At 38.1% G+C, this 19,335-nt stretch overlaps 2 long non-coding RNA genes across 4 annotated transcripts in view; one reads left to right on the top strand and one right to left on the bottom strand.

Moving 5' to 3' along the window:
- LOC141581480 (uncharacterized) overlaps positions 1-16,035 on the top strand; it is a 239,668-nt gene extending 223,633 nt beyond the window's left edge. The window contains exons 3-4 of the long non-coding RNA XR_012514146.1: positions 4,110-4,178; positions 5,448-16,035. This is a non-coding gene — a long non-coding RNA (uncharacterized LOC141581480). The remainder of the gene's footprint in view (positions 1-4,109; positions 4,179-5,447) is intronic.
- LOC141581479 (uncharacterized) overlaps positions 1-19,335 on the bottom strand; it is an 83,381-nt gene that overhangs the window by 27,830 nt on the left and 36,216 nt on the right. For all 3 annotated transcript variants that reach the window (XR_012514144.1, XR_012514145.1, XR_012514143.1), the window contains exon 2: positions 587-628. This is a non-coding gene — a long non-coding RNA (uncharacterized LOC141581479). The remainder of the gene's footprint in view (positions 1-586; positions 629-19,335) is intronic.

The following is a 19,335-nucleotide window of genomic DNA, read 5'->3' as shown; positions in this document are numbered from 1 at the left end:
GGCAGTTTTCCATTAGGTTGTCAAACTTGCAAGTGATTATTTGTTTGAGGGAGTTTTAAAAAATGTCAAGGACCTAGAAATAGAAATTCCATTTGACTCAGCAATCCCATTACTGAGTATATACCCAAAGGATTATAAATTGTTCTGTTATAAAGACACATGCACATGTATGTTCATTGTGGCATTGCTTACAATAGCAAAGACCTGGAACCAACCCAAATGCCCATCAATGATAGACTGGACAAAGAAAACGTGGCACATATACACCACGGAATAGTATGCAGCCATAAAAAAGGATGAGTTCATGTCCTTTGAAGGGACATGGATGAATCTGGAAACCATCATTCTCAGCAAACTGACACAAGAACAGAAAATCAAACACCACATGTTCTCACTCATAGGTGGGTGTTGAACAATGAGAATGCATAGACACAGGGAGAGGAGCATCACACACTGGGGTCTTTTGTGGGGGGCAGGGGAGTCACAGCAAGGGAATGGGGTAGTTGGGGTGGGATACCATGGGGAGAAATGCCAGATATAGGTGATGGGGGGATGGAGGCAACAAACCACATTGCCATGTACGTACCTATGCAACACTCCTGCACGATCTGCACATGAACCCCAGAACCTAAAGTACAATTAAAAAAAAAAAAAAGTCATGAATACTATTCCTTTGTCAGATAAATATATCATGAATATTTTTCTCTGTGTTTGGCCTTTAGACTTTATGAGTAGTGTCTTTTAGTAACCAGAAATTCTTCATTTCAATGTAATTACATTTAAATATTTAAAAAATCCAGTTAATACTTTTTGTTTTCTGACTAAGAAACCTTTTCCTATGACAAAGTCATGAAGATAGATGGTCTTCTGTAAGCTTTGTTTCCCTTTCACATTTATATCATTAATTTACCTGGAATTAAATTTTTATGTAAAATGTACAGTAGGGGTCAAGATACATGTTGTTTCCAAATTGATATTCAGTTTATGAAGTACTATTGAATGAGATCATTTCTTTATAACTATACTGTACTGCCATTTTCATTATATTTCAGGTAACGGAATATATGTGAGTTTGTTTCTGGAACAGCATTTTGTTGCATTGATCAGTTTGTCTACTATTGCTCCAATATACCAATGTCTTATTGATATATAACTTTATATTATTCAGTGAAAAGCTCCCAAATCTGTTTAGCTTTTCAAAATTGCCTTGGCTCGTTTCCATACATTAAATTGCCTTGCATTCTCATATAACTTTAAAATTCGATTGTCAGTTTTATCAAAAAAAAAAAAAAAAAAACGTGTGGGGATTTTGGCTAAAAAAATAAATAAATAAAATCTGTAGATCAATTTGAGAAAAATCGACATCTTTATCTCATTTAATTTTTACTAAAATTATGTGAATTATAAATTTGTTATCTACAGTTTATTGCTGAGACAACTGAAGGAAAGAACAGTAAAGGAACACATATCATCTCAAAAATTAGTACTCACTTCTGGATCCATTTCCAGAATATACAGGGCAGAATGTAGCTAAAGTACAATTGACAGTGTTTTGCTTTCATATTTAATATTATGATTACTTCTATTTATAGGCTATTTGTTCCAAATATATAGTTATGGTAACTATATATTTGAAATTAAAAATGAGACTATCTAATGAATGTTGTAACAAATATTTTAGATGGTAGGCAGATCGTAGAAATAGTGTGTATGAAAGGTTGACTGTGTTTGAAGAAACTCTAACCAATTAAAAGCACATGTTTGGTAATCACTAACTTAATATTGTTTGGAACAATAACTAGTTAAAAGTGTCTAGTTCATGTTATTGACATTGATATGGCAGTTTCCTTGATTTTACTCCTCCTAACTGGATGACATGTAACTTTAAAACCTGTATTTCAAAATATGTAGGAAATAAAAAGTGAAACTAGGACACAGCTCCTTTCCAAACTGTTTAGAATTGATATGACATCAATCAAAAACCTATTTTCAATTACTCTCACTCTGGTAATAATACTAAATTTGAAAAGCAAGAATAACCTGGGATCCACAATAAAATTATTTTGCCTGGGAATGAGACATTTAGTTACAAGGGAACTGAGCATATAATCCTAAAGTTTTCTCCAAGGCATAAAATTCTATTATTCTGGGAAATCAAAGAGCTATAAAAGGTTATTGAACACTGCAGAAAAAAAAAAAAAAACACTTATGCTATACTGGTTAATTGGCAAGAATGAAACAGAGGTCATTCCGTGGTAGCTGTGAGTTTCACATGAATAGTCTACAAATAGCTACTAAGCTGCTTGGTATTGTATATATACCATTGAGCCAAAGACACACAGTTTCTGCCTCTACAAGCTTCCAGTCTAAGGAACTAGTCTCCATGGAATATTGCAATGAGAAGCAAATCCTAAAATAAGTTAAAACACTAAGAAATTGATTTAACCCTCTCATGACTCTTGTTCTAGTTTTTAAAAATGGGCAACATATGAAACTATTTTTTCCCTACAATCAAACATAGCTTGTATTAAACCTTGGTATAAAATTTTACAGATTATTAGGTTTATAATTAGATTATACAAAGAAGTTTCCTTTTCTTTTTCTTTCTTTTTTTTTTTTTTTTTGAAATTGGAGGAGAGTTCAGACCTGTATGGATAAACCATGCTCAATGTATTAAGACATATTGTAAGAATTTGTGTGTACCATTATGGATAAATTTCAAAGTACTCCTAATGCAGTAACTGTACTAGTGGATCTTTACATTAACTGTAAAGTTGTATGTTACTGGTATTATCTTGGAAAATAAATATAGTTACTTGGTGCCTAATATATGCAATGTTTTCATTTATAAAATAAAGAAGAAATTGGGGTATGTGTCCTGTGTGGTCATCAAAAGAGATTTGTGCTTTTACAATTTTTTTTTTCACAGAAGTCATGCATAAGTAACAATTTTATATTGCCCAATATCAATTTTATATTGATCTTTATATCAGAGTGAAAGTTTCCTTTGGTTTCTAATAAAGTCATTTATTAAATAATAATATACTGATTCTAATTTTATCTGAAATTGTTTCTTATGTCTAGTTTCAAAATTTTACTTCTGTTTTATTTTCTTTCTGGTATTTATTTGAGCCTTTTGTTGTCTACCTATGGTGCTATTCTGTTGTTGTATATATCGATATGTATTTAAAGAGGAAAAAGCTCTCTTTAAAGAGTTCCCAGCAGAGTGTTAGGCATGTTTTTTAACTTCCTGAGGGAACTCATACAATTGTAAAGAGCCTTATTTTACTTTCACTGTTCTAGTTATGTGTATTATCAGGTCAGGTAAAATATTGAAGTAAGAGTAAATTTAAGGTAGAAATGATGACTCTTACCTGAATCCAAAATATCTTCTTTAAGAAGAAGAAGAAAAAAAGAAGCGCTGACAATTAAATAATCAAGTGAACTTCTCCCTTAATGCGAAATGTAAGTAAAACTCCTCCCTGGGCTTTACCAGAAGCCTGGTTAGCACTTGAAGATTATAATTATACATAAGTGGAACCAAGAAGTTCCAAGAATTTATTAATGTAGTTATAATACTCCTATTATAGTAACCAGTAGGAGGCAATTTTTCCAAATGAGATTTTCAATGTAAAAATCCTTTTCAGAATCACTGCCAGTTCTACCATATTGCTCTCCTAATACCATAGTGTTATCTAAGACTATGTATGGTTCAGAAAATCTGTGCACATATTAGCATCAGGGCTTGTATGCATTAAAATATCCCAGGCCAGCCTTGTCAGAAAGCTTCCTATCAAGGTAGAACACATTTTTATTATAAGAATTAACTATTTCAAAAGGTGATACTTAGAAGCTTTGAATACATATGCCCCAAAATGATACAGACAATCTTGTCTCTATCCAAATTACTTTGTAGGAAGGCGGATTAAGAACAGAAGCTAAAATCTTATTTCTAAAAGTTAGGTATTTTGTATTCATAAGAGGTAACTGAACACCAAGGAACTAGTCAGAAAGAAAAAAAAAATCAACAGGAAAAAAAGAACATTCAACTACTCACCTTTTTTTTTTTTTGTTTTGTTTTTTTGTCTTGTTTATGTTTCAATGGCCAGAAGAAAGGGGCTCAGATCACAAAAAGCTGGATGCCATGCCGGTGGAAAGAGAACTGAATCTCAAGATAAGTGAGTTGCTTAGAATAGCATATAATCTTGAAATGTTTGTCTCCTGACATAGTCAAATTATAACCTGGGTTACCAAGAAACACTACATCATTTATACTCTGTTAGTTTTTTAATAACACCAAGTAATGAATGTGAAATCAGAACACTGGAAATAAAGTTAATATTCCTGATTTTCTTTTAAGAAAAAATATATGGGAACCAAGTGTAGGTTCTATATGTCAGATTCCAGAAAAGAAATGGGCTACACATTATTAGATTAGCAAATCATGATTGTCTTCTTTATTTAGACTGCCATAATGAAAATACCATAGATTAGGTAGCTTATAAGCAAACGCAATTTATTTCTCAGTTTTGGAGGCTGAGAAGACCAAGAGGAAGGCAGCAACAGATTCCTTGGCTGGTAAGGGTCACTTCTTGGCTCACAGAAGGCAATGTCAAGGGAGCCCTCTGAGAGTCTCTTTTACAAAGGCAGTGATCCCATTCACGAAGGCAGAGCCTTCATGACTAATCAACTCCTAAAGGCTCCACTTCCAAATGCCCTAACCGTAGGGATTAGGTTTCAACATATGAATTTTGGGAAGACACAAACATTCTGTCCCTAGCCACGATCCTAAAAGCAAACATAGTCATTTTTCTTTTACATGTGTTTACTAATCTAGCAGAATAGGAAAATACTGTGATACTCTTCATCTCATTTTCAATATAGCCATTTATTTCTTATCCAGGCAGAAATAAATTATTCCATTCTTCAACCCATAGCAATATAGTTGTATAGTAGATTCTATAGAGGTTATGTGGTATTTAACAAATCTAAATCTAACATATACTTCTATAACTTGCTCTTAATATAATCAAAGAATATATCAGAACAATATTTTTACTTTGGTTTTTAGAGTAAGATATGTATGAAAAATCAAATTACTTAATTCTCAGTTAGTATTTTTCTTAGCATCTCCTCTAAATAATTTTGTTGATGTTCCCTCTGGGACATATGAGGGTTTTATTGGCCAGATTTCGCAGGTAAGGCATTCTGAGCATCTCTGTTTCTACCTCTATAGGATTGGGAAAGCATCTCAGTTTGCCCTAAAATTAAACTCCTCAACAATCACAGCTTGAGCTTTTCATTTAGCTAATTAGTACTTATTCTTCAATTGTATTGTTACCCATATGGGAAAAGGACAGCAGATTGCCTGTCTCCTGTCTCTTCCTTTTGATTTTCTCATTAAACTACTGATAAAAGAAAAAACTTTATCTGTATTAAATTTAAAGGAATTTCACTGAGCAATGACCAGTTCACGAATTGGGCAGCCCCCGGAATCACAGCAGACTCGCAGAGACTCCAAGGATTCCTCATGATCAGAAGAAATTTATAGACAGAAAAAGGTAAAGTGACATAGGAATCAGAAGTGAAGTACAGAAGCAATAAGATTGGTTACAACTTGGCATTTGCCTTATTTGAAGGCAGTTTGAACATTCAGCAGTCTATGAGTGGCTGAAGTATGGCCGTTGGGATTGGCCAACACTCAGCTGTTGTTACAGGTGCATACCACTAGGTTAGGTTTTCAGTTTTGCCATTAAGCAAGGTTACAGTTCATCCACAAAGATTCAACTATAGAAGTATGGAGTCCTTCTCAGACCATATTTAGTTTTCTTTAACACTGTAAAACATATTTTTTTTCTGGTTTCTTGTCACTATTCTGTATAATCAAGAGAAATCGTGAGGCAAGGGGTAGGAGGAGTAAAGCAATCTCTTATGGAAAAAGCCTCAGTGTTCCTTCTCAGATATGTCCAGGCATGTGGGGCTCACATACACAAAACAACATGCAAGCTTTAAAAATCTCAAGGCAATAAAAGCTAGCAAGCAAATACACTGCCTGAGTCACTGATGATCAATGCCCTATCGATACATCCCTACAAATGTGTATATAAATGTGAATTAGAACAATAGTTAAGTAGTTTCACCTCAAGATTCTCAGTAGTAAAAGTATCTCTTTTGAAATATTAAAACTGTTTTAGGTAGTTTTTAATTGTCATTTTTGTTACATTGTTAACAAATTCTTAGCTCTACAGGTGGGGTTATTTGACTACGTACCTACATGTATCTCTCAGTTGATGTCCTGGCAGGAGAAAGAAGGCTCAAAACGATAGGATTTTGAAGAACTCTCTACAAAGGAGTGGGGAGAAGTAAGGAAACCAGTGAAGGCTGTAGGGAGGCACTCACTGACTACCAACAGGGGAAAGGGATGACCACCTCTAAGCCTAAAGGAGCAGGGAGAGAAAGCGCACCTGAGCTAGGTGAGTGTAAGAAGGGGCATGAAGGTCTTTCACGTAGGATGGGAACAGGAATACCCTGGCCTCTATTCCTGCCCTCCAATTTCCTACCATCACCTGGGACAGAGAAAAGCAGAGGTTGAATGGGGCAGGAAGGTGGGGTTGGAGCACAAAACAAGAAGAAATGAACTTGCTAAATTACAAAAAAAAAAAAAATCATAAATGGAGTATTATTCCACACTATAAAATTCCATTTTATTTCATTTGCTTTTTTTTTTCAGCCCAATTCTAAGACCCAATGTTGGAGATTAAAATGATGTAAATTTTAAGCACTTAGAAGAAAGCACTAAATAAATGTCTGTTGAATGAATACATGAACTAGTGAATGAGAAATTTGGTTGAATTATCTCTATGGAATATCTTAAGCTCAGATTAATAAATGTCTTAGTTTTATTTCTAAAGGTATTCTTCAAACATTCGCTTTTTATTCCACTGACCCATTCTAACCCTAAAGCTAATCAATCTATTTTTCTAAATTCACTGAGATACATGAGCCTCATATTTTCTGCTCTCAAACCACTCTAAAATTTACATCAGCCAGGTGTGCCTTAGGAGAAGCTAAAGGAATCCAGCCCCTAGTCCTTGAATTCCAAAATAGGAGGACAAAATGGTATTAATGGTTCTGACTGATTCCTAAATCAATCATTATACATTATGTCTTCTCTCTCTTTACTCCAACAAGGGACCAAATACTTTAAGTTAGAAAACAACCTTATGTCAAGGTGAAGACAGTATTTTCTTTGCTTGAAATATAGTTAAACATAAGGGTGAGACAAAATTTTAATGCCATGAGGATGAAAGTGGCCTTATTGAATAAATTCTAAGCTTCTTAGGCTTGTCTGCAAAGAGAACACGATCATGCTAATAATAATGCCCATTTAGTGAGTGCTCACTATGTCCCAGGGGACCTGAAGTGCTTTAAGTAAGTTCTTTCTGCCGTACTATTTGAACCTTGCAGTTATTGACCAATTTAATGATAACAATATCAATAAAAATAATAGCCACCATTTATTAGGTGCCTATTATGCACAATCCTCATTTGTATTCTCCAACTCAATTCTGCAAACAATTTTACAAAGTTGAAATGTGCTGATCATATAACCTTGCTCAAAGCCTCACAGAGAGGGCAGTGAACACATCATGAGTAAGTGGCAGAGGTAGCTGGAGCCCAGTTTTTCTGAGCAAAACCTTTGCTTTTAACTAATGCAATGACATCCCTCTTCTGACTCCCCTTTGAATTAATATATTTTTGGCTGACATTGGAAATGCCCATGTCTCCTACTTGGATCTGCAGGGTGCTATTAAACTGCCTCCGAGAAAAGAAAGCCAGAAATTTTATTTCTACCATGTGAGGTATAGGGGAGGAAAGTTTAGTTGACTTTAATGAGAGTGATTATGATGAGATAAGAAAGATCAAAAACAAGTACCGTGAAAAAAGTGAGTTTTTGAAGGAAAAATGATGACAGTTGACTAAAGGAGGGGGCATTGTCATTCTACTCCATGTTCTCTTTCCACTCGTACGTATTTTCCAGATGGAGCCAGAGACATTCCACTTGACCTATGGCTGCCCTTTAAATAGGCAGCTCTCCAAAATGACTCTCAGTGGCAGCCCTCATCAGAAAGCAGAGGCAGCAGCACTGACTGGTCCCATTAATTCCTCCTAACCTTGGCTGCCACTGCCTGCTAACCACCATGACACTGGACCCTCACTTTCCATATTAGTTTCAGATCTCCAGTCTGGTGGTCTACTAGGCTTTCCTTCTCTGCCTTAGCAGAGAGAGCCTCCCTCTTAATCTTTGGCTCCTGGCTCATCTTCAAATGCCATCATTGGCCACACGTTTGAGGTCAGAGATTCTGTTGATCAAGTCTTGATCCATTTCCAACCCACCCCCGAGTATACCTGCTAAGAGAAGTAGAGTTAAGCCTAAATTTTTTAAAAGGAAAAAATAATCTTTATAGAATTAGACAATTAAGTATGGGAATTTCCACCCACTCTTATCAAGTAGTTTAATATTTATTTTGTGCATTTAGTACTATAATAAGTACTTCATTCCCTAAGTTTCTATCTAGGGTTCCATCTTACATATATCAGATAGAAAGACATTTGTAGAGGGTTCTGTGCTAAAAAAACTTTTTTGAAATCAATTTTTAATGCTGCATAACAATTGTTTTTTAATGTTTTTAATAAAGCAAAGTGAAGCGGGTCTTGAAAGAAAATCTAATCTGTATACTCATTATTCAGAAAATTAAAAAAAAAACAGATGTAGGACTTACAATAGAGATGGGATAGTACAATGGTTAAAACATACAGGCTCTACAGTCAAATCTCTTAGGCTCAAATCTCAATCAATACCTATTAGCAGTACAAACATAGACAAATTTCTTAACCTTTCTCTGCCTCAGTTTTCTTATCTGTAAAATTGGAATTATTATGATAGCAACTGATACATAGGGCGTTATGCGAAGTGAACGATACGGTAGTAAAGCATGAGAAGTACTTAGAATAGGTACTGGCATAGAAAGCGCTTGGCGACTATTACTATAGCTAGCAACAGCTCCATGATCAATTTTATCAGCAACTCACTATCTTCCTCCCTAAACAGCCTTGGCCTGGGATATAGAAGTTCCTTCTGTCTCTGACAATATATTGTCTCCCTAGAAATAGGCTTCCTTGACCAAATGGCAATCAGTTAAATTCTGACTGCTGGCATCTCACACATATTAATATTTCTAAGCTCTAGTATAAATCCCCTCCCACACAACTCCCCCACCTCCTGCACAATATGTCACACAAAAGAAGGGGACCGTAAGAACAGAAATCTCATCACTGTTATTATTCCCCATGTGTGATTTAAAATGTACTACCGTTTGTCTGGTATCTGCAATAACTCCCAAGAAACCTCATTCTGTCACCAGAGTTACAGCCTTTGAGGATTTGCCTATGCCATTTGTCAAGCTTTGCAACCTTCGCTTTATGCTTTTAGTGTTCTAAAGAAAGGTCATCCCAAAGACTATACTGGTAACTTATTTTCCTCTCTTCTGCACTCTTCTTTATAGTTCTCTTTCTGTTTAGGATAAGAGGCAAGAAACAGAGACAGGATTCATTTGAAACTCATTTCATGCCCTCTCCACCACTCAGTATCAGGAGAATTTAGTATTTGAGTTTACCTTTGGGGACAGACTCAATATCCTAACTCCATCACTCATTAGTTGGGTGATACAAGGCAAATTTGGTATCTCTGATGTCATGTAAATAAGTATTATTGTGAGATTAGATTAAATGAAATGATGCATTTAATTGCATATAGTAACCTTTCAATAGTGGTATCGATTAGTACTGTATTTCCCCGACTCTAATATCTGACATATTTTCCCATATTTCCTCTCTGAAACCATGTCAAGATCTTGATGCTTTATAATCAGTCTATCCCCCTTTCCCTCCCCTCCAAAAAAATCATATTATTTTAATTATCTCCTTTGAATCTTTATTTGCCACCTAATCAAAACACTTCTGGTTCAGTGATCTTCCATTTTCCTTTCAAAACATTTACTTTCATTCCTCTGTTTAATTATCTGCAGCATCCCACAATATATTACTATTCCACTTTTTCTAATGTATGAGGGTAAAGCTTAGATAATTCCTCTCACTTTCTATAAAGGCCATTTTTCTGAAACCCTAGAGCACTCTGGAGGGGAGTGCCTAGGGTCACTGGTGATACTGATATTGGGACCTATTGGAAGCTGGCTGTGGTTACCTCAATGATGCACATAGCACAGCTGCTGTCTCCTCAGTCACTGCAAGCCTGAGGATTCAGAAGCTGAAAGCAATTACTGGAACCAATGCAGAGGGGTAGAATCTAGACTCATCCTCTGGATTAGATGGAAAACACAGAACAGAATAATGCTCAAAGGTAAGGACTTTAGAATTAAGCCAAATGTAAGGTCAGGTTCCAGTAACACTACTTTCTACCTATGTGACAATGACCAAGTTATTTTAACTTTTCTGGCTTTTGTTTTACAGATTTAAAAACGTAAGAGTAAATAAAGTTGTATTTGCCATATATATGTGTGTATACATATAAAATATTCATTCATCTCCTTCTTTACTGCCATGAGGCTTCCTTAAGCTGCTGTTATATCCTCCCTGGAAAAATAAAATGCTTTTAACTGGTCATCCTGTTCTGCTTTGCATCTCCCGACTCCATCATCCACAAAGCTGTCAAAATGTTCTTTAAATCATATAGATTCAATTCTGTCACTCCTGTATTCAGAACAACTTTTCATTGCCTTTAGGAAAAGAACTCTAACTTTTAACAAGTAGCTGGATCAGGCCCCTGTCTACTTCTCTCTCTTCATATCACATCACTCTTCCCCATTATGTATTTCAGCCACACTAGTCTTCTGGCAGTGCCTCAAGTGCACATGCTTCTTCCCTACTCAAGGGCTTTTGCACATGCAAAGCCTGGAGGGTTTCTCATCTGTTTATTTGAATAGTCAACTGTATCAGTATTACACTGACTTTGAATAACAAGGTCCTTGGTATCTAGAATTTTCTTTACAACTCTTATTTGGCTTCCATGTGATTGTCTGCAAACACTATGAATAAATTTCTACTTTTATGCTTATGATATTATATACCTCTGCTTCTATTCAATCCTATACCTATGCCTCTAACAAGAAAGAATTCATTATTCTGATGTGACTATTATGACCTATTTCCCTAGCTTGGAGTACAGATATGGTCACTATATTAGTCTTCTTAGGCTGCCATAACAAAATATCATAGATTGGATGGCTTAAATAACAAATGCATTTGTTCACAATTCTCCAGGCTAGAAGTCCAGCATCAAGGTTCTGGCCAATTCGGTTTTTGGTAAGGGACCTTTTTTTGGCTTTCAGATGGCCACTTTTTTTGTTGTATCCTCACTTGGTAGAGAAAGGGAGAGAGACATTAAGAAAAAGAGAGAGAGAGAGAAAAGAAGACTCTGGTGTCTAGTCTCTTCTTTCAAGGACACTAATCCTATCAGATCAGGGTCCCACCCTTATGATCTCATTTAACCTTAATTACTTCCTTAGAGTGCCCATCTTTAAATACACAGGAGGCTAAAGCTTCAACCCATGAAGTCGGGGGAGATGCAAACTTTCATTCCATAACAGTCACATGTATTTTATTTTTAAATTAATTAATCCAGTATTCCTATAATCAAATAGGGCTTGTTGCAAAAAGGTCAGTTTTGCTTTCCAACACTAGGCATAGAAAAATAAAAAATCAGATGGTTTGTTAGTAGAGCTCAGCTTTCTGCCTACCTTGCTTCCGTCTCTACCACAATGATAGAGTTGAAAACTGATTCTGCAGAGTCCTGTGCTTCAGTGACTATCTAATTGGTCTCAGTTCTGAACAGATAGCAGTGACCTCCATGTTCTGAATCACAAGATGACAGTTCAACCAGTGGAACATTGAACTGAAAGCAGCTCTTGCCATCAACACTTGAGTCCAGGCATTGAGCCTAGGTTACTAGCTTAAATTTTCCACTCTTGAGTGTTGACTTTGCTTTCAGAACCTGGATTTCCTTTCCTACTATTAAGGTAAGTGAGATCATCTCCATTTATCAGAGCCGTGCTTAAACTTTGAAGAAAAAGAGTCCTTGGCCCTTATGCACATTTGTTTATTTCTGTCCTAGCAATCAGAGCCACATCTCCAGAGCTATTATTCTCAAGCACATACTTTCCCAAGCCCATAATGTCCTGTAATACTATTTCCATGGGACAATGGGTGCCTAGTAACTTTACACTTGCAAAACTGGAAAGGGTCGTTAGAATAATTCTTCTGAGGAAGGAATTAGACAAAGAAGTAACCAGAAAATGCACCTTCATTCTTTACTCACCATCTTTATTTATATTTTCATCTGTCAAGCCTCAGAACAACCAAAAGAATCTTACTTAGAACCCCAAAACTGAGAAAGTTAGGGATCTAGGAATTATGAATATTCATAATTTATTTTCTTCAGCCAATTAATGTTTCCTCTAATTTGTAAAGAAGTGGAAATCACAGGAGAATGCATGCAATGACACATTAAGAAGTGTGGCAAATAGAAGCAATAGACAGATTTAGTATAACCAAGTTGGACAAGAAGATGAGGACATCAGTAATGCCCCCTAGAAATGTCCTTAGATTACTGTGACACAGAAGGATTTGTGTGCATAGTCAGACTCCCTAGGAGCACAGGCAAATATGCTACAACTATTATGCATGGCTGTGTATATTCAGGAATATGGATGAGTTGAAGGCGCTCTGAATAGCCAGCATATCAAGAAGGAATTTGCCAAGTGTAGGAACATGGGCCTTTTAATTTGAATACACTAAAATTAGAATTACACTTATCTCCTGGCTCCCAAAGAGGAAGGTCTGGTTTTCAGAATAGGAAGTAGTTTCTAAGTAGTAGTATTATACATACACTTACAAAATAGAGATTAAGATCCTGTCTTATATTTTCTACAATAATCAAAGACCTTAGAGATATTCTGTGATGGGCCTCAGTAGTATTACTTTATATTAACACAATGGTCTTATTTTAAATGTGCACCCAAGCACTCTTGTCCATATTTTAGTTAAGGAGACTGGTTAGATAAAATATTATGAAGAAAATAGCCTCATTTGGTTAGTAATAAGAATGCAGTTAAGCCCTCCAGATTTCCCCTTTGTATTAGTCCATTCTTGTACTACTATTAAAAACAACAACAACAACAACAACCTGAGACTAGGTAATTTATAAAGAAAAGAGGTCTAATTGGCTCACAGTGCCACAGGCTGTACAGAAAGAATGGGAGCATTTCCTTGGTTTCTAAGGAAACCTCAGGAAACTTACAATTATGGTGAAAGGTAAAAGGAGATCTGACACCTCACATGGCCAAAAGCAGGAAGAAAAGAGAGAGAGGAGAGGTGCTACATACCTGAAAAGACAAACAAACAAACCAAAAAAAAAAAAAAAAAAAGATCTCATGGGAACTCACTGTTACCATAATAGTACCAAAGAGGATGGTGTTAAACCATGAGAAACCACCCCTATGATCCAATCACCTTCCACCAGTTTCCACCTACAGCATTGAGGATTACATTTCAACATGAGATTTGGGTCAAGACACAGATCCAAACCATATCATTCTGCACCTAGCGCCTCCCAAATCTCATGCCCTTCTTATATTTCAAAATACAATCATGTCTTTCCAAAAATCTCCCAAATACCTAAGTCATTCCAGCATTAAAAGTCCACAGTCCGAATTCTCATCTGAGACAAAGCAAGTCTGTTCTACCTATGAATCTATAAAATCAAAAACAGATACTCCCAAAATTCAATGGGGGTACAGGCATTGGGTAAATACTCTCATTCCAAAGGGGAGAAATCAGCCAAACTAAAGGGGCTATAGGCACCATACAAGTCTGAAACCCAGTAAGGCAGTCATTAAACCTTAAAACTCCAAATTAATCTCTGTTGACACTCTGTCCACATCTATGGCATGCTGGTACAAGGGGTGGGTTCTCAAAGCTTGGGCAGCTCTACCTCTGTGATTTTGCAGGGTTCAGCCTCCACAACTGCTCTCATGGGCTGGTGTTGAGGGCCTAAAGCTCTTCTAGGTTCAGGGTGCAAGCTGCCAGTGGATCTACCATTCTGGGGTCTGGAGGATGGTGACCCACTTCTCTCAGCTCCACTAGGCAATGCTCTCGTGGGGACTTCATATAGTGGCTTCAACCCCACATTTTCCCTCTGCACTGCCCTAGTAGAGGTCTCCAATCCTGCAGCAGACTTCTGCCTGGACATCCAAGCATTTCCATACATCCTCTGAAATCTAGGCAGAGGCTTCCAAGCCTCAGCTCTTGCCCTCTGCACACCCACAGTCTTAACACTATGTGGAAGCCACCAAGGCTTATGGCTTGCACCCTCTGAAGAAGTGCCCTGAGCTGTACATGGGTCTATTTGAGCTACAGCTAGAGCTGGAGCAGTTGGGATGCAGGGAGCAGTGTCCCAAAACCGTGCAGGGCAGTAGGGCCCTGTGCCTGGCCCACAAAACTATTCTTCCTTCCAAGGCCTCTGGGCCTGTGATGGGAGGGGCTGCCACAAAGATCTCTGAAATACTTTGGAGGCCTTTTCCGCATTGTCTTGGCTATGAGTATTTGCCCTACTTTTAGTTGTATGGATTTTTGCAGCTGGCTACAAGTGCTCCCCTGAAAATGGGGCTTTCATTTCTACCACGTGACCAGGCTGCAACTCTTCAAACTTTTACACTCTGCTTTCCTTTTAAATATAAGTTCTAGGTTTAGGTCATTTATTTGCTCATGCATATGAGTATAGGTTGTTAGATGCAGGCAGGCTATATCTTGGACACTTTGCCACTTAGAAATGTCTTCTGCCAGATACCCTAAATCACCACCCTCAAGTTCAAAGATCCACAGATCCCTAGAACAGGGCACAATACAGCCACTCTCTTTGCTTTTGCATAACAAAAGTAACCTTTGCTCCAGTTCCCAATAAGTTCCTCATCTCTATCTGAGACCTCCTCATCCTGGACTTCATTGTCCTTATCACTATCAATATTTTTGTGACAACAATTTAACAAGTCTCTAGGAAGTTCCAAACTTTCCCTCATCTTCCTATCTTCTTCTGAGCCCTCCATACTCTTCTAGCCTCTGCCCATTGCCCAGTTTCAAAGTTGCTTCCATGTTTTCAGCTATCTTTATAGCAATTCCTCACTCCTCAATACCAATTTTCTAAATTAGTTCATTCTCACAGTATTATAAAGAAATTCCTGAGCTGGGTAATGCTGGGAAGATGGCTGACTAAGAACAGCTCAGGACTTCAGCTCCCAGTGAAAATGCAGAGGGTGAGTGGATGCTGCATTTCCAGATGAATTTTTATTGCCCACAGACCAGGAGATACCCAGGCAGAGGGGTCGCCAGCGCCACTGTTCCGGCCGGTGCAACTGTTTTGGCCCCCGCGGGGCTGATTTGGCCTGTGTAGCTGCTTTGACCACGCCCTGTTGCGGTGGTTCTCCTTACAAAAGCCACTGGTCTGGGAGCCCTCTTAGCTGGCGATCAGAGCCCTGAGACGGCAGAGTTGCCCATTCATCTGAAATAGCGAGCCAGGCCAGGAGATTCCTAGGCAAAAAAAACCGCCAGGAGCATTGGTGCCGCTGTTTGAGCCGACTCAGTGAGTCGCAGCATGGGAGATCCTGGCGCCTTTTCAACAAGTGACTGGAACGCTGGGTCATTCAACTTAAAAAATAAAAAAAAAGACTGAGTCAGGGAGCTAGGCAATCAGGCTTGGTTGGTCCCACCCCCCACCCCCAACAACAACAACGACAACAAAAACAGATTGAAAACGCTCTGGGTTGAGCATTTCACAGCAAGCACAGCTGAACCCGGGACGGTCCCACTCTGTGGGGGAGGGGTGTCTGCCATTACTGAGACTCTCCACCACTACGGAGGCAGACCGCCATTGCTGAGGCAACCCGCCATTGCCAAGGTAACCTGCCACAACAGAGAGAGTCCGCCATAACAGAGGCAGGGCCACCGTTGCCGAGGTGGTCATATAAACAGGACTGCAGGGAAGAGCACAGGGCAGCTGGGTGGAGCCCACAGCAGCTCAGCAAAGCCTCTGCAGGCAGACAGTGGCTAAGTGGGCTGCTAGCTGGGTGGGGCAGACCTGAAAGAAAAATCAAAAAGGGCAGTAGCACAATGGAAACTCATAAAGCCCTAACTGCCCGGGACAGACCACCTGGGAACAAAAAGCAGTTTATGAGTTCAACTGCAGCAGACCTAAATGTACCTGCCTAGCAGCTCACAGCTCAGGACTTAAGCCCCAATAAAAGATAGACTGTCTCCTCAAGTAGCTCCCTGACCCCCATAGATCCAAAGAGTCACCTCATAAAGGAGAGAATGGGCTGACAGTTGGTGAGCATCCTTCTGGGACAAAGATAGCAGAAGAGGAAACTGGTAGCAACCCTTACTGTTCTGCAGCTGCTGCAGGTGATCCCCAGGCAAGCAGGGCCGGGAGAGGACCTCAGCAGTCCTACAGCAGAGGGGCCAGATTGTTAGAAGGAAAGCTTAAAAAAAAAAAAAAAAAAGAAGTAACTTCAGCATCCACGAACTAGAAACTCACTCAGAGACCCAATCTGAAAAACAGTAACTACAAAGACAACAGGTGGATAAACCCACAAAAATGGGAAGAAACCAGCGCAAAAAGGATGAAAACTCCTGAAACCAGAACACCTATCCTCTTAAAAGGGATCAAAACTTCTCACCAGCAAGGGAACCAGACCGGATGGAGAAGGAGTGTGATGAAATGACAGAATCAGACTTCAGAAGGTGGGTAGTAAGGAACTACAGTGAGCTAAAAGAACATGTTCTAATCCAATGCAAAGAAACTAAGAACCTTGAAAAAAGATTGGACAAAATGCTAACGAGAATGGACAACATAGAGAGGAATATAAGTGAATTGATGGAGCTGAAAAACAACACGAGAACTTCGCAAAGCATGCACAAGTTTCAACAGCTGAATTGACCAAGCAGAAGAAAGGATATCAGAGGTCGAAGATCAACTCAATGAAATAAAAAGAGAAGGCAAGAACAGAGAATAAAGCACAAAAAGGAATGAACAAAATCTTCAAGAAATATGGGACTATGTGAAAAGACCTAATCTACGTTTGATAAGCGTACCTGAATGTGATGAAGAGAATGAATCCAAGCTGGAAAATATTCTTGAGGATATTATCCAGGAAGACTTCCCCAACCTAGCAAGGCAGACCAATATTCAAATACAGGAAATACAGAGAACACCACAAAGATATTCCTCAAGAAGAGCAACCCCAAGGCACATAATCATCAGATTCACCAGGGTTGAAATGAAAGAGAAAATGCTAAGGGCAGCCAGAGAGAAAGGTCGGGTTACCCACAAAGGGAAGCCCATTAGACTCACAGCAGATCTCTCAGCAGAAACCCTACAAGCCAGAAGAGATGGGGGCCAATATTCAACATCCTTAAAGAAAAGAACTTTCAACCCAGAATCTCCTATCCAGCCAAACTAAGCTTCATAAGTGAAGGAAAAATAAAATCCTTTGTGAACAAGCAAGTACTCAGAGATTTCATCACCACCAAACCTGCTCTGCAATAATTGCTGAAAGAGGCTTTACACATATAAAGGAACAACCAGTACCAGCCACTCCAAAAACATACCAAATGGTAAAAAAAAGCATCAACACAATCAAGAATCTGCATCAACTAACCAACAAAACAGCCAGATAGCATCAAAATGACAATATCAAATTCACACATAACAATACTATCCCTAAATATAAATGGACTAAATGCTCCAATCAAAAGACACAGACTGGCAAACTGGATAAAAAGCCAAAACCCATCAGTGTGCTGTATCCAGGAAACTCATCTTACATGCAAGGATACACAAAGGTTCATAATAAAGGGATGGAGGAAGATCTACCAAGCAAATGGAGAGCAAAAAAAAGCAGGAGTTGCAATTCTCATCTCTGATAAAATAGACTTTAAAGCAACAAAGATCAAAAGAGAAAAAGAAGGACATTACATAATGGTAAAGGATCACTGCAACAAGAAGAGCTAACGATCCTAAATATATGTGCACCCAATACAGGAGCACCCAGATACATAAGGCAAGTTCTTAATGACTTACAAAGAGACTTAGACTCCCACACATTAATAGTGGGAGACATTAACACCCCATTGTCAATATTAGACAGATCAGCCAGACAGAAAATCAACAAGGATATCTAGGACCTGAACTCAGACCTGGACCAAGCAAACCTAATAGACATTTACAGAACCCTTCACCCCAAATCCACAGAATATACATTCTTCTCAGCACCACATCACACCTACTCTAAAATTGACCACATAATTGGCAATAAATCTCAGCAAATGCAAAAGAATGGAAATCATAACAAACAGTCTCTTAGACCACAGTGCAATTGAGTTAGAACTCAGAATGCAGAAACTAACTCAGAACTGCACAGGTTCATGGAAACTGTACAACTTGCTCTTGAATGTTGACTGGATAAACAATGAAATGAAGGCACAAATAAAGATGTTCTTTGAAACCAATGAGAATGAAGACACAACATGCCAGAATCTCTGGGACACATTTAAAGCAGTCTCTAGAGAAAAATATATAGCAATGAGTGCCCACATAAGAAAGGAGAGATCTAAAATTGACACCCTATCATCAAAATTGAAAGAGCTAGAGGAGTAAGATCAAAAAAACAAAACAAAACAAAAAAAACCTCAAAACCTAGCAGAAGACAAGAAATAACTAAGATCAGAGCAGAACTGAAGGAAATAGAGACACAAAAAAACTCTTCAAAAAAATCAATAAATCCAGGAGCTGGTTTTTCGAAAAGATCAACAAAATAGACAGACCACTAGCCAGATTAATAAAAAAGAAAAGAGAGAATAATCAAATTGATGCAATAAAAAACGATAAAGGGGATATCACCACAGATTCCACAGAAATCCAAACCATCATTAGTGTTTATTACAAACAACTATGCACATAAACTAGTAAACCTGGAAGTAATGGATAAATTCCTGGACACCTGCACCCTCCCAAGCCTAAACCCGGAAGAAGTCAAAACCCTGAATAGACCAATAAAAAGGTCTGAAGTCGAGGCAGCAATTAAGAGCCCACCACCCAAAAAAAGCCCAGGTCCAGATGGGTTCACAGCCAAATTCTACCAGACAAACAAAGAGGAGCTGGTACCATTCCTTCTGAAACTATTTCAGACAATCCAAAAAGAGGGAAAT

This window comes from Saimiri boliviensis, chromosome 15, assembly GCF_048565385.1.
Source record: "Saimiri boliviensis isolate mSaiBol1 chromosome 15, mSaiBol1.pri, whole genome shotgun sequence".
Lineage (NCBI taxonomy): Eukaryota > Metazoa > Chordata > Mammalia > Primates > Cebidae > Saimiri > Saimiri boliviensis.
The sequence above is the reverse complement of the archived record's forward strand: the minus strand, read 5'-3'. Positions and strand labels throughout refer to the sequence as shown.